Source organism: Pan troglodytes, chromosome 7, assembly GCF_028858775.2.
Source record: "Pan troglodytes isolate AG18354 chromosome 7, NHGRI_mPanTro3-v2.0_pri, whole genome shotgun sequence".
In the NCBI taxonomy this organism is placed as follows: Eukaryota; Metazoa; Chordata; class Mammalia; order Primates; family Hominidae; genus Pan; species Pan troglodytes.
In genome coordinates this window covers 91,596,586-91,611,792 of record NC_072405.2, presented here as the reverse complement: position 1 = coordinate 91,611,792, position 15,207 = coordinate 91,596,586, and the positions used below count along the sequence as shown (strand labels likewise).

The following is a 15,207-nucleotide window of genomic DNA, read 5'->3' as shown; positions in this document are numbered from 1 at the left end:
GAGGGCTTGCCTTATTTCCCTTCTCCTTTCACTAATATTGTGACACTGGCCACTTTTCAATATCTGAACACTGTCTTTAAAAAATATTCTAGCTGTTTTGTTTAATGTCAAAGAGTAAATTGAGTCCCCTATTGTTTTATCATGGATGAAAGCAAAAGTGTATTTATTTCTTTGAATTAATTTGATTTCTTTTAAAACTATTTTTTTTTAGTTTTCTAGAACTAAATTGTACATTTATATAAGAATAAAATGTTTAAAGTTAGGAAATTCTAAAGCTGTGATGAAATAAGTTGTTTCTGGTAAATTGTGTTCAGCTCCTGTGGTTACAGGCAGGTATGTGTTATATATTCCTCCCTGTACAATTTCAGCAAGCAAGTGGTATATTACTGTAAAAACAAGTTCCTGACCAAAGTCAAATTCACAAATAAATATTTATTAAAGAGCAGCTCACACATGATCTGTAGTGCAGGAGAAAATCCACTCTTTATTCCCAGGTTACTGACAGAAACATTACACAATAAGTTCTTATGAAAGTAGATGCAACCATGACTTTAAAACAGGAAAGGTAGACCTTCTTACTTAAGTGTCCTGGCCTCTATCTAAAATTAGAGAAGAATACATTTTGTGATTCAGAGATTTCCTCCGATGTTGAGTCACTAAGACAATGTGAATCAGCAAAGAGATCGAGCTGGGCACCATCGCTCATGCCTGTAATTCCAGCACTTTGGGAGGCCAAGGCAGGAGGATTGCTTGAGTCTGGGAGTTCAAGACCAACTTGGGTGACATAATGAAGCCCCTGTCTCTACAAATTTTTTTTTAATTAGCTGGATGTGGTGGCATGCACCTATAGACCCAGCTACTTGGGAGGCTGAAGCAGGAGGATCTCACTAGCCTAGGAGTTCAAGGCTGCAGTGAGCTGTGATCATGCCACTGCATGCCAGCCTTGGTAACAGAGTGAGATCCTCTCTCGGGGGAAAAAAAAAGATGGAGAGGGAGTAGCTAACAGTATAATATGAAATTCAGATGAGTGTGGAGTTCCAGAATCCAGAAGTGCTAACATAATACTTACTGTCTGTCACCAACCCTCTGCTTTATCTTGACAAAACATTAGTCAGGCATCTCTCTTTCACACAGGCCCTTGAACTTTAGCTTGCTCCTCTTGTCAGCTTATCTTGTGTGCTTGCTAATGATAGAAGACAAATTTTCTGTCGAACCAGGATTATGCTCCCTTTTTATTACTCAACTTCTCCTTAAAAGTTTCTGCTAAGCATTGCTTATCTCTCCTTACAAAATGAACCTTTTTCTTTTTTTATTTTCACATGCTTGCAGATTTATGAGATAAGAATATTCTGCCTATTGCAATATTCTTTTTGAAGAGAGTCTCTTCTTATCTAAGGCTGAATTTGTCTTTATTTGACAGTTGTCTTTATGTGTAATTCAATGTCACACATATATGTGCATATAAAAGATAGTAAGAAGTTGTACCAGTATGGTATGGCACTGAATAAATATGTGTATCACTCACATGCTTATCACCAGCACCAAAATGAGCTGGGCATTTTTCAAGATCAAAGATCAATCAACTACTGGCCACAACACAGTGGGTGAGTTTGTTTCTGTGTATTGATGCATTCACAGTTGCCAGCAACACTGTAAGGCCAGAGACTCTGTGCCACAGAGACTGTTGCTGGCCAGGCTTAGGCCAGCAAGCCTAAGATATTTACTGTCTGACACTTTATGAAAATATTTGCAATGCCTGTTTTAGATACTAGATACAGCCAGAAACAAGACAAAGTTTTCTAATCTCACAGAGATTATGGTCCTCTTTTGTGGCACCTATACAATTTTTATATAAAACAATTATTTTCTTGAGTGGTTCCTAAAATATGGTGTGAGTCAGGTGGGTGTAGGAAGCATGCCCATTCATCTGTGTATTCCTAAACATCAAGATGAATGCTTATTAAATACTAATCCTTTTGTTTGTCAAAGAAAGGAAAGGAAGAAGAAGGAAGAAAATAATTTTTTCAAGTATGTATTGATCAACTTAATATCCATCGTGTAATGTTCTTGGTAACATGTTTTTGTTGAATAAAATATGGTTTGTTATAGTTGTGAGTGCTTCTAATGTACTCACATCAACATTATAGCATGACTGTAATAATTTCTGTGTTCTGTGAATTTGACGGTAGAAACTTTTTTCTCATTATTTATATTTACCAGTTATTTCATGACTTTTTAAAAAAAGATTTTGGGACTGTATATTATTTTCCTACAGATGTGTTCAAAGGTAAATAATTCATTGCATTTTAAATTATATTTTATGACTTGTATTTGTTCATTGTGTTTAATTTTGCTTCCACTGCAATATTTTTAAGCATTTTAATACAAATTATTTGGGGCCTTTACCAGAGATGAGTATCATGTAATATTAATAATGTCATTAAAAACCCAATAAATCATTAAATATAATGCCATTAGAGATGAAATAAGTAAAAATACATCTTTTTAAAAATCTTCATTATGGTGTAGAAGAAGCCCATAAATTTATGGGTTTTTATGCAAAAGTTTGATGATAGTGCTCTAGGGTCAACTTCCTAATTATATTTTTTGTAATATTAATATTAAAATCAATTTACATTCCATGGAAATTTACCAACTAGTATTGGAGAGAAGAGGCCTTAAGCAGGATAGTACCTAAGGTATGTCAAACTGGGATAATAATTTTCTGAAGATAATTAATGAAAAATCGAGAGTTGAGGGTATCTCACAAATTAATGAAAAAAGTTAAACTTACTGCTGTAATTTCCAGATAGCAGACAGATTAAATATTAAAGGTATTTAAGTTACTGATTTTAGTATTTTTGAAAACATTAAATCATTCTTTAATTTTCATTAAGTTTCAATTTTTGTCACATTATGAAATGTGAGCTCTTTTAAAACGCAGAAGGCAATACGACGTCAGTAACAATAACAATGACTAAAGTTCCTCTCTCATCTCTTCCTCAACACTTTCCTTTTCAGAGAAGAAAATAACTTAGAAGTGTGCATTTATTTGTGTGTGTGTGTGTGTGTGTTTGTGTGTATGTGTAAGTGTGTTGAAATTTATCTCTATATGTTGACAAAACAAAAAGAATTCTTACATATCCTTATTCTTTACTTGTAAACATTTAAGTGATTTTTTTTAATGGGAGATAAAAATTTTTATCTCACTTTCAAACACACATTTTTCTTCATCCATCCTCCACATAAAATTACATCTTCGGTTCTGGTTAAATTCATATTCAGTATTTTGGTTATTATACTGATATTAAATTCCAGCAGTTCTATAGTTATATTCTCCTCCTTGAATAACTTTTATTTTTACTGGAGTTAGTCTTTATATTTTCCTTTTGTTTATTTTATTTTTGTGTTATCTTTGCTAATTCATTTCCAACTCTATAAGATATTGTGATTTAATATCCTATAAGCTTTAAAGCAGAAACATAATTTTATTTCATACCCCTTTCTTAAGCCCTCTAATGTCTTGCTCTGTTTCAAATGCTTTGCTCTCTAGAACTTGCTGTCCTGCTGTTCAAGAACAGCAGGACAGTATTTGTCAGTATTCTATATTTGTCAGTATTCTAGGGATTTTTGTGTGTGTGTGATCTCCCTTCTTCTCTTTCTCTCTCTTGTTTAGTTACACATATTTGGAAGAACACATTATTTCAGAATTTTGTGAAGCTGTACGGATGGTAAGTGTGACATTATACATGACAACATTTATTATATTATCACATTTGATTGATAATGTGGCCAGCAATATAAGTCATATTTGAAAAAAAGCATTTCTACTCAGAATGATAAAAACAATTCATCTTTGTATTAGTGAGGATTCTCCAAAGAAACAATCAAATAGAATGTGTGTGTGTGTGTGTGTGTGTGTGTGTCTGCGTCAGTGTGTCTGGTATTGACTCATGAGATATTGGCTCATATGAAGGATTCGTTCATGAGGTTATGGAAAACAAGAAGTTCCACAATCTGCCATCTTCAAACTGGAGAACCAGGAAAGCCACTGGTGTAGTTAGAAGGCCTGGGAAGCTGGAAAGCTAATAACATAGATTCTATTCTGACTCTGAATGCCTGAGAACCAGGAGCACGGAACGGAACGTGCGAGATCAGCGAATACAAACTTCCTCCACCTTTCTGTTGTATTCACACCCTGAACTGATTGGATGAGACCTACCCACATTCGGGAGAGCAATTCTCTTTACTCTGTCTAGTGATTCAAATGATAATCTCTTCCAGAAACATCCTCATAGACACATGCAGAAATCATATTTAACCAGATATCTAGGCATAGCATGATCCAGTTAAGTAACAAATGAAGCTACTATCACAATTGTCTTCCAGATCCCAGTGACTCTATTTGTTTTTTGTTGAGAACTCTATTTGATTTTTCAGTTCTTGTAATAGGACTTGTTTTGTTTCTGTGAGCTGTTAGAATCTTATTATCTGAAACATTTAAAAATCAGATAATTATGTGCTTTGGCATTAGGTTTTTAAAATTTGTTGTGCAAAGTAATTACATTGTATTTTCAATTTGGAGATTCATAAATATTAGATCTAGAAAACATTTCTGTTACTTTCTTGATCATTTTTTTCATTCTTTCTGGAATGGCTGTAAGTCAGATTTTGCATTTCCTAAATTGTTTTCCTAGTTTTTATAGCCTTCTCTTTTTAAATTTTACTTTTTTAACTTTTATTTTAGATTCAAGGGTACAAGTGCAGGTTTGTTATATAGGTAAATTGCATGTCACGGGGCTTTGGTGTACCCAGTAGGTTACAGACACTATGCTTATGACACAGGTAGTAAGCATAGTATCTGATAGGTAGTTTTTGATCTTTACTCTCCTCCCAGCCTACACCCTGAATTAAACCTCAGTGTCTTTTGTTCCCTTCTTTGTGTCCATGTGTACTCAATGTTTATCTCCCACTTATAAGTGAGAACATGCAGTATTTGGTCTTCTTTTCCTGCATTAATTCACTTCAGATAATGGCCTACACCTCCATGTTGGTGCAAAGGACATAATCTCATTTTTTTTGTACGGCTGCATAGTATTACATGGTGTATGTGTACCAGATTTTCTTTCTCCAGTCCACCAGTGATGGGCTCCTAAGTTGATTCCATGTCTTTGCTATTGTGAACAGTACTGCGATGAACATATGAAGGCATGTATCTTTTTGGTAAAATGTTTTATTTCCATTGAGTATATGCCCAGTAATGGAATTGCTGGGTCAAATGGTAGTTCTGTTTTAAGTTCCTTGAGAAATCTCCAACCTGTTTTCCACAGAGACTGAACTGTTTTACATTCCCACCAACAGTGTACAAGCATTCAGTTTTCTACATAGACTCATTACCATATTACTTTTTGACTTCTTAGTAATAGCCACTCTGACTGGTGTGAGATGGTATCTCATTGTGGTTTTGATTTTTATTTCTCTAATAATTAGTGATGTTAAGCATTTTTCATTAAGCTTGCTGGGCATGTTTATGTCTTCTTTTGAGAAGTGTCTGTTTATGTCTTTGCTCACTTTTTAATGAGATTGTTTGCTTTTTCAGGTAAATTTATTTATGTTCCTTATAGATTCTGGATATTAGAACTTTGTTGGATACATAGTTGCAAATATATTCTCCCATTTGGTAGGTTATCTGTTTACTGTGTTGATAGTTTCTTTTACTGTGCAGAAGCTTTTTAGTTTAATTAGGCCCTATTTGTCAATTTTTGTTTTTGTTGCAATTGCTTTTTGTGTTTTCTTCATGAAATCTTTGCCAGGGCCTATGTCCAGAATGGTATTTCCTAGGCTATTGATAGGGAGAGGAAGCAGAGAAATTCTAGGCAGAAAAGGGCAGATCCCTAACAAAACCCCACCCTCAAGCCTGAAACTGCAGCCCAAAGTGAGAACTTACATCCTTGTTTCTCCACTTGAATGTTGCCTTTTCCAAAACCACCCAAAAACTTGCTAACTCTTTACCTCTACCTATCTTGATTTTGTTTCAGAAACATCGGTGGCACAATTATGCTTGGGGGAATATAAAATCTTTTTTAGATGTAACAAAAATGCATAAAACCTTAAGTTTTTCCAAGAAGATTAATTACCATCCTAACATCATTAGTCTCCCTGCTATATTGCCAGTAAAGACCTTAACTTCTTGAATAATGCATAGCTAAACAGATTTTATAGAAATACCATTTAAACAGTGAAACAAAGTTTGGTCAGCAAAATATTTGGCTAGAGAAAGCTGTATAGGAAAATGGAGTATTTCTTTTTATAGATGGAAGAGAGTTGTTTCTGTGCAGTGACATGCTAGATTCACATGACAGACAGCTTCTCATTTTACTTCAAAGCTAACCTGGTTAATTAATAGATTCTGCTAAGTGTGGTCTCCGTTGTATACAGTGACAGAGAAAAGCAAAACAGCAAAAATGGGAAGAGTCAGCATTAGATGATGTACGCAAAGGTGGTGGGGCATTTTTGGTAGAGTATATTCTAAATCTCCAGGAATTCCATGCCAATTTGACTATTTTAAGAAAATAAGCTAGGAAATAATTTACTCCCTAAACACTTACTTTCCAAGCCTATTTTATTTGGATTCTATCATCATAAATAAGTTTAGCTGGTTTGGAAAAAGTACCACAATTCTCTTATCATGTTGTGTTAATTATCTGGTTGTATGGCTTCTCTAAATAAGGTTCATTGTCAAACACCATTATTTCAGAGCTGCTTTTATCTATATGACAACGGTTGTGCATGTGCATAATTTTAATAGAACTAAAATACCCAGCCACATCCAATTGGCCATGATATATGCATAAGAGCATGCTTTGTAGCATAGCCTTAAAATACTTTTTTTTTCTTCTGAAAACCCTGTTGAAAATTAGAGTCACCTACTTGTTGCATCTTACTCAATTTGACTATGGAGCATGTAGATAACCGACAATATACAGGGGCTTTTTGTATAGTTTGTAATAAATTAATTAAAAATTCTTCAGTGCTTAATGGTTAGCATAGAGAAAATTTGTCACTTTTTTCACTAGTTCAGTTATTAAGCGCACACATGTATTGTACATGTGCTTAATTCTGTGTTTTCTCTCTGTTAGTAACATATGCTTACTGATTTGCTTTTTTTATCATGAAAATTGCCTACATAATCTAGAGCAGTTCTTATATGTGTTCTGTCTATAAAATGTTCAATTTATCAACAAACTCTGATTAAATACAAAGCTTAACATTTGGATTATCTCTTCTTATTAAATGTAATAGATTGGATTAATTAAACACTGGGTCAGAGAGATTTACAATTGCTCAATTTATTTGTTTTTTCTAAATAAAGGACAAATACATCAAATTGATTAATGCAGATATTCCTGTTTTCCTTATAATAACTAATAAATAGCTTAGTTACAGGCAAATAAAGAAATGAAAATATTTTTGATAGTTTCACCTTCATAGTGGTATAAAATCACATTTTATCATTCACCTCATAGATATATATCATTTGCAGAATATTTGAAAATAGAAATAATGAAACTGTTTTTTTCTCATTCTTCCTTTATTCTCAACTACACTCCATCAATAAAGAAGACTCCAACTTACTTTAGATTCATTAATATTTGAATTATCATTAACAAAGTATTAATGTCGGCTACAACAATATATTTCCTAAGGTTTATCTGTTTGGGGACAACTGATAAATATTTGTCATCTGATGGTAATAGAAGGTTGTTAACAGACATGATTAAATGAGAGGTGAAAAGTAGATATTAAAGTGCTTATAGTACAATAATACTATTTTTATAAGAAATGTACACAGCTGAAACTTTTATTCCCCTACAGAACAGGTGCCTTCAAACTGTTTCATCATTAGAAATATTTGTACATTCTAAGCTCATCGAAAAGAGAAGTAGATTCAGTACAAACTTATTATGTGTCAAGTATACTTTCAACCCTGGTAGGATGGATAATATTCCTAGGACACATCCTTTGATATTATTAACCTTATAAGACTATTGAATAGGGGTGAATATATTCTTCTAATGTTTTACAATATGGCATCAAATATCTGCTCCTCAAGGAAGCATTCCTCTTATTTGACATTTATTCTCCTTAGAGACTAAATTGTCTTTGATATAAATTTTGCCACATTTTATTATAATGGTCTAAGTCCTTCATTTGAAATGCTCTATATTCTCTTCACACTTTGTGCCAGTTATCAATTTATTGCCTCTCAGCTACAAATTTACTCTTTACTACCTGTTCTGCAATAATGGACCACTGCCATATGTACACACAATAAATCTTCCATCTAGCCTTCCTGAAAGGGCTGTGGCCGTTTACAAGAGTGACTGCATAGGGGAAAATAAAATGAGCTAAACTTTTGGAGATTACGAGGCCCTGACTTTGAATGAACACTAATTTGTGGGGACCCCCAAAATTGCACTGTGGTCCACCAGAGAGGGAACATAAAGTGCTCTGGTAATAGATGGAGACTGAGGTCAAACTCACAGTGGGCCCAGTGGGTCCAGAGGTCTATCCTGTGTTTTTCACTCCAGTATCTGAATCTGTAATTGGGATAGGCATGTTTAGTCACTGGAAAAATCCCCACAGTGGCTTCATGACTTGCTGGATAAAAGGGCATTGGCATAGCTGAAAGTGATTTATTTTTAAAAAACTGACAAGACTCTATCAGCTTAAAAAATGTTACCAACTGATGTTCACTGCATTAGGGATACAAGAGATGAGAAAAAAAATTACTAAGATTTGTTGTATGTACACCAATGATGGTAACTCTATTAATGATAGTCCCATTAAATACTGTGTCTCTGACTAAATATATGAAAAAAATAATCGTAGATGTAGGTATGTGGTCTTCTCTTTCAGCAATCCCAAAGTTATCTGAATGTTGTGGCTGCATTTCGAATTGGATTAAAGAGCCCCACCACTAATGTCCATTTGACAATATGACAAGAGACCAAAGCAGTAAATAGTGAGCTGAAACCCAAGCTGGAGAACAGATACAGCCCATTGTCTAAGATTATTAGAACACTGAAGGAGTATTATGATTTTTCTGAGAGTGGGGGCAGAGAGAGTTCAAATTATGCCGGCAAAACTACATTGGTGAATGGTTGTATTAGTGTGTTTTCACAGTGCTATAAAGAACTTCCTGAGACTGGGTAATTTATGAAGAAAAAAGTTTTAATTGACTGACAGTTCCACATGGCTGGGGAGGCCTCAGGAAACTTACAATCATGGTGGAAGGTAAAGGGGAGGCAAGGACCTTCTTCATAAGGCGACAAGAGAGAGAGAGAGTGAGGAGGGAACTGCCAAACACTTTTAAACCACCGGATCTTGTGAGAACTATCTCACCATCATAAGAACAGCATGGGGGAATCCACCCCCCATGATACAGTCACCTCCCACCAGGTCCCTCCCTTGATGTGTGGGGATTACAATTTGAGATGAGATATGAGTGGGGACATAGAGCCAAACAATATTAATAGTAAACAATTAATGTTTGAACAGGTATGGTGTGTGTGTGTGTGTATATATATATATATATATACATGCACATATATATAAGCACACGAAACAATGAAAGAAGAAATACATAATTTATAAAGTGACCATGAGTGCTAGCAATGTGGAAAGATTTGCAATTTCCAATATGGAGTTTATCGTAAATGTCTTTGAGCTGGTGACATTGGGGAACAAATAAATTAGAGAGGAACTTATTTAAGTAACAGTTTTTTTGTTCGGACTTTTACTTTTTAAACAGGGAAATAATATTATTGGAGCAAAGCCAACTTAGGTATGGGGAGAAAGTCAGCACAATATTGATTCCTTCCCAAGGATAAACATTTTGAGGCAAACAACAGTTTTCCTTTTAAACATCTTAGGTGGTAGTTTCCAAGCCTCACAAGTGCAGGTTCCAATTTACTTTTTTCCATGAAAGAGTGTTCAATTTAGGAAATTGTCCTAAAAAAGAGTTAAACAAAAAGCAATTTGACAAAAGCATAGAAACAAATCCTGAGATTATTTTGTTAATTATGAGTTTCACATAAGCAGCAAAAGAAAATGTGGCAGAAATTACAACAGCAGGCTGTAGAAATCACCATAAATTGTTAAAATCTAAATACTTTATACCTTATTGAAGAATATCAAATTTCAATGACAACTCTCATAAATTCGATATTAAGTGATACAATCAATATATTAAAACATACGGTTGAACTTTTTTTTTTTGTGGAGCATAGATTTAAAATGTTAAAGACATTGTTTTACTAAAGAAAATTCAAGAACACAGAATTCTCCCTAGCTAGTAGTCTGATTCATCTGATTAATTATCTAAAATTTTAAGGAAAGTGTTTTTTCTATCACAGTATTTAAACCTCGCAGTAAATAGTGGGCCTCAATTACTGCTAACCTATTGATTCTGATGAATCCTGTGGTGATTAAAATGCATTAAATAATCTTTAATGCATATAAGGAGCTTTTGAATTTCTAATGTAAATTTGAATTGAAAAAACTTAAACTTTGATGTGGTAGAAATGAACTCATTTTAGAAATTCTAAAATAGGTTTTAATATTTACTGCTTTTACTTTCTTGGTGAAGTTCAATGCACAGGCTATAGTATTAAGTTTTAAAAAAACTATTGTAAGGAAAATCGATATATACCCACAAATTCTATAATAAATCGAAGGATTTATGTAACATAAATTAAAATATCATTGTTTTAGAATACCTATTATGGTGTTATTTTGTATACATAAAAGGCATTTTAAATATAGCTGATAGTTTATATTTATTAAGATATAAGACTTAACTATATGCTTTTCTCATTATAACATGTCATTGTCCATGAAATTGTTTAAATATTATTACAATATAATAATGGTTTGTCCTTGTTTACTAGATTACCAAATATATTCATCAGTGTTAGTATGTAGCGGATAGCATGTATTTTAAATACAACTGTAGAAAGTGAATTTATTTAAACCCTACAATCTGAAAAATAATGGTGCAAATACATATAATTCTTACAAGATGCAATGAGCATACATTTTTAATTGAGACAGAAAAGCTGATTTAAATGGTCATAATTAAATGGTGATAATTTAAACTTTTCAACTGAGTATTTTCATTGACATCTTCTGCAAAATTAGTTCATGTGTAGTTCTCAGATTTCCACAGCTCCAAGTCAAAACTAATTAAACTTAGGTTAGAAAGCCACAATTGAAATTGTTAGCTTAATTGGTTATTTGATAATTAAATATTTTACAAAAATGTGTTCTGAAATTTTCCTTTCACCTAGTTTGAATATATCACTGATGTTTTATTAGTTTATTATATTAAAGAAGTGATATTTTAATGTATAATTTTGATATGTATAAACCTAAAATAGATTATTTTATAAATGAAATAATTATTCTATGCAGAAAAGAGGTGTTGAAAGTAATGAATTGTCATGAATAAATCACTAGAGTTAGATCTATAATCAACATTAAATATAGAAACAAATGTGGGGAAAGAATAAAATCATGTGGATCCCTGATATAACACCCTAATTTAGTAATGTTAATGTGCAGATGGAAACAATAAGCTCATTTTCTGAAACATTTAATTTTGAACTAATTTTAGGCTTGCAGAAAAGTTGCATAAATGTTACATGGAGTATTCATATATTCCTCACCAGCTTCACCTAATGTTAGCAACTTATATGATTACATGTAATTATCAGGAAGAAGAAATTAATATTGGTACAATATTAGTAACTAAAATGGAAACCTCATTTAAATTTCATCTTTTTTTCTACTAATGTTATTTTTTTTTTCGAGAATCCTACTGAGGATTTTACATTGCATTTCATTATGATTTCTCCTTAATCTCTTTCAGAACTTCAGTCTTTTCAGTATTTCCTTGTCTTTTACGATCTGACACTTTGGAAGAGTACTAATTAGTTATTTTTAGAATGACCTTCAACTTTGATTTGTCTGATATATTTCCATGATTGAAATGAGGTTATCATTTTCAGAAAGAACACCACAGAATTGATATGGTACCCTTACTAGTATATCATAGCATGGGGCTCATCATGCCAATGTTTTAGTACTGGGGATATTTTCTTGATCATTCTGTTAACTTGGTATCTGCTGGATTTATCAAGTGTAAGGTTATTAATTTGACCCTTGTGTTTAATAAATATTTTGGGAAATATATTTGAGAATATGGACATGTTTCTCCTATAACCCTTGTACACTGATTTTAACATTCACTGGCAAATCTTGTCTTCAATAATTATTAGGGGGATTTGCATAATGGTGATTCTTTATTTCCCTCTTTCCTTTTACACATATAAAAACCTCTTGTTAGAAAAAACTGTTCATTTGCCTTCATTTATAAATTTATATCAGCATGGTCTCATTCACGTTGATTTTATACATGAGGTTATAACTTAATGTTATCCTTAATGTTGTTGCTCAAATTAATACAGCTTTGACTACTAGGGGCTCCTCCAAGTTGACCACTTTGGTTCTTTTATAAAGCCCTCATTTTATTTATTCATTTTTTGAACAGTTTATTACTTTCTGATGCCAAAAGATATTCCAGGTTAACTTGTGCTTTCCCTGGAATCACCTAATTCTCCAAGGATCCCATGTTCCTTTTATTGAAGATTAGTTTTTAGAAACTAAAAGTGATTGCCAGGTATGCTCACTTTTACGGTTTAATTTTGTTTGTTAATTTTGGGGGTATATTAAGAGTAAATAAAATAGTACTACGGTTCTAAGGGTCATATTGTTACTGCAAGGAGGACCTTGAGTGTGAGTTTTCCAGATCCTTGGCATTTTGAACAAAGAATTGGACAAAATGCACAAAGTAACAATGTAACAAAACAGGGATGAAGCAGTGAAAGCAGAAATTTATCAAAGCAAGAAAGGACTCCATAGGGTGGAAGTGGGTGCAAGCAAGCAACTCAACTGCCAGGTTACATGTTACAAAGTTTTCTGGGTTTTAGGAACTTCTTCTTGAGGTCCCTATTGGTTACCCCTTATCCGGATGAAGGATTTGGTCTGTGGCTAATTAAAGGCTGAAGTGGATGAATTGGCATTCTATGCAGATGAAGGGATGGCCCATGCTTGGCCCCCAGGCCAATCCAGGGCACTTTCCCCTTCCATCTGGTGGAAGGAGAAGATTGTAGGGAGAGTAGCCTTTGATCTTTTGTTACTCAGCATGGGGCATGGGGTTTTTCCCTTTGGGTTTAGCTTTAGGAAGTTTGTGTTAATTAGCCTTATGTTTCCTGCCCACAGACCTTGGTGGTTTCTCTTTAAGGAAGTCAGCACAAATTGGCCTTAGATTCCCTGGCCCCAGACCTTAGTGATTTTCCTTGACTCCGCATAAATTGGTCATAATTTTCCTGCCTCTAGACTCTATTCTCCTGTCTTACTATGTATAAAATATATATACTGAGAGATCCTCAGACCTTTTACTATCCCTGACACACTGACCTTCCATTCCATTCTTCTTTCCACTTCTTTCCCACCCACTCCTTGTAGGCAAGTAATCTCATGGGGTTCTTGCTTATCTTTCCTTTCAGTTCTGATGGGGTCAGTTTTGCTTTTCTTAGGAAACTTCCCATTTTACTGAGGTTTTCAAATTCATTTAATAGAGATCTACAAAGTCTTCTCTTATGATTTACTAACCATTTCTTCTGTTTCAATGATTATTCCTTTGTCATTTCTTATTTTGTATCACCAAGTTTCCTCCCCTTTTCTTATGATTAACTTATCTTACAGCTTTATGTATTTTAACTTTCTTAAATACAATGATTTTGATTTATTCATTAGATTGATTACTTGTCTCTGTAATTGTTTTTATCAAAAATGTCAAAAAAACTTTTCTTTGATATACTTTTATTTCCTTTATTATACTTTTTGTTTATTATTTACTTTCTAGTTTATTAACTAGAAATTTAATTGATATATTTTTTCTTTTCTCTTTATTGATAAAACTATTTAATGCTATTAATCATCCTCCGAGAACTGTTTTAATTGAATTTCATTGATTCTGATATACAAAGCTTCTGTCATTATTTCTTTTCTTTTCTTTTTTTTTTTGAGATGGGGTCTTGCTCTGTTGTCCAGGCTGGAGTGCAATGGCATGATCTCGGCTCACTGCAAGCTCCGCCTCCAGGGTTCATGCCATTCTCCTGCCTCAGCCTCCTGAGTAGCTTGGACTACAGGTGCCCACCACCACTCCCTGCTATTTTTTTTTTTTTTTTTTTTTGTATTTTTTTAGTAGAGACAGCATTTCACCATGTTAGCCAGGATGGTCTCGATCTCCTGACCTCTTGATCCACCTGCCTAGGCCTCCCAAAGTGCTGGGATTACAGGCATGAGCCACCACGCCCAGCCTTCTGTCCTTATTTCTCAAATGTTCTTTAATTTTAGTTTATTTTCCTCCTTTTACCAAGCAGTTATTTAATGAAAGGTTTTATGTTTGTTTTGTTTGTTTTAATTTCCCAGGGGAAGAATCTTTTTGTTTCATTCTTTTGTTTGTAAATTCTAGTTTTATTGCACTGTAATCAGTGAGTGTTGCTTATAATCTTCCTACTTTATGGAAATTACTGATTTTTTCTTTGTGACTTATATATGATTCATTTTTCTGTGTATTTTTTGAACTTTGAGAAGAAGGTGTTTGTTTTACTAAAAATGTTTGAAGTTTGATTTATTTTCATAGTATCTACCACATTTATTATATTGATTAGATCTTTTATCTCCTCAATTATTTTTTTTTTGTCCACTTCATTTGTCTTGTACTGAGAGTGATGTATTAAAGAGTGATTTTACTAGTATGTTTATATCAATATCTCCTTGGATCTCCTATTACCAGCTTTATAGAGTTGGTTGCTGTGTTTTTTGATCCATAAGTAGTAATAAATTTACATATTCATTATGGATTATAGCTCTTAGCAATTAAGTTTGTCCTTTCTTATCATGGTTACTGCATTGACGCTTGTATCCTATTTTGATAACAAGATTGATACTTCTGTTCTCATTTTGATCCCACTTGCTTTGTATACTTCTGCTAATTTCTTTTTGGTCTTTTCAAAACCTTCATTTTAGAATTGCTCCTTGTAAAAAGCTGAAACTTGGGGTCTGACTTGCAACACT

The 15,207-nt window shown here is 33.4% G+C and overlaps 1 long non-coding RNA gene across 1 annotated transcript in view; it reads right to left on the bottom strand.

Annotated features, from left to right (window-relative positions):
- Nucleotides 1-459: 459 nt before the first annotated feature.
- The window catches only part of LOC107976509 (uncharacterized), a 50,017-nt gene continuing 35,269 nt past the window's right edge, over nucleotides 460-15,207 (bottom strand). The window contains exons 3-4 of the long non-coding RNA XR_001720555.3: nucleotides 1,070-1,183; nucleotides 460-599 (exon numbers count right to left, since the gene is read on the bottom strand). This is a non-coding gene — a long non-coding RNA (uncharacterized LOC107976509). The remainder of the gene's footprint in view (nucleotides 600-1,069; nucleotides 1,184-15,207) is intronic.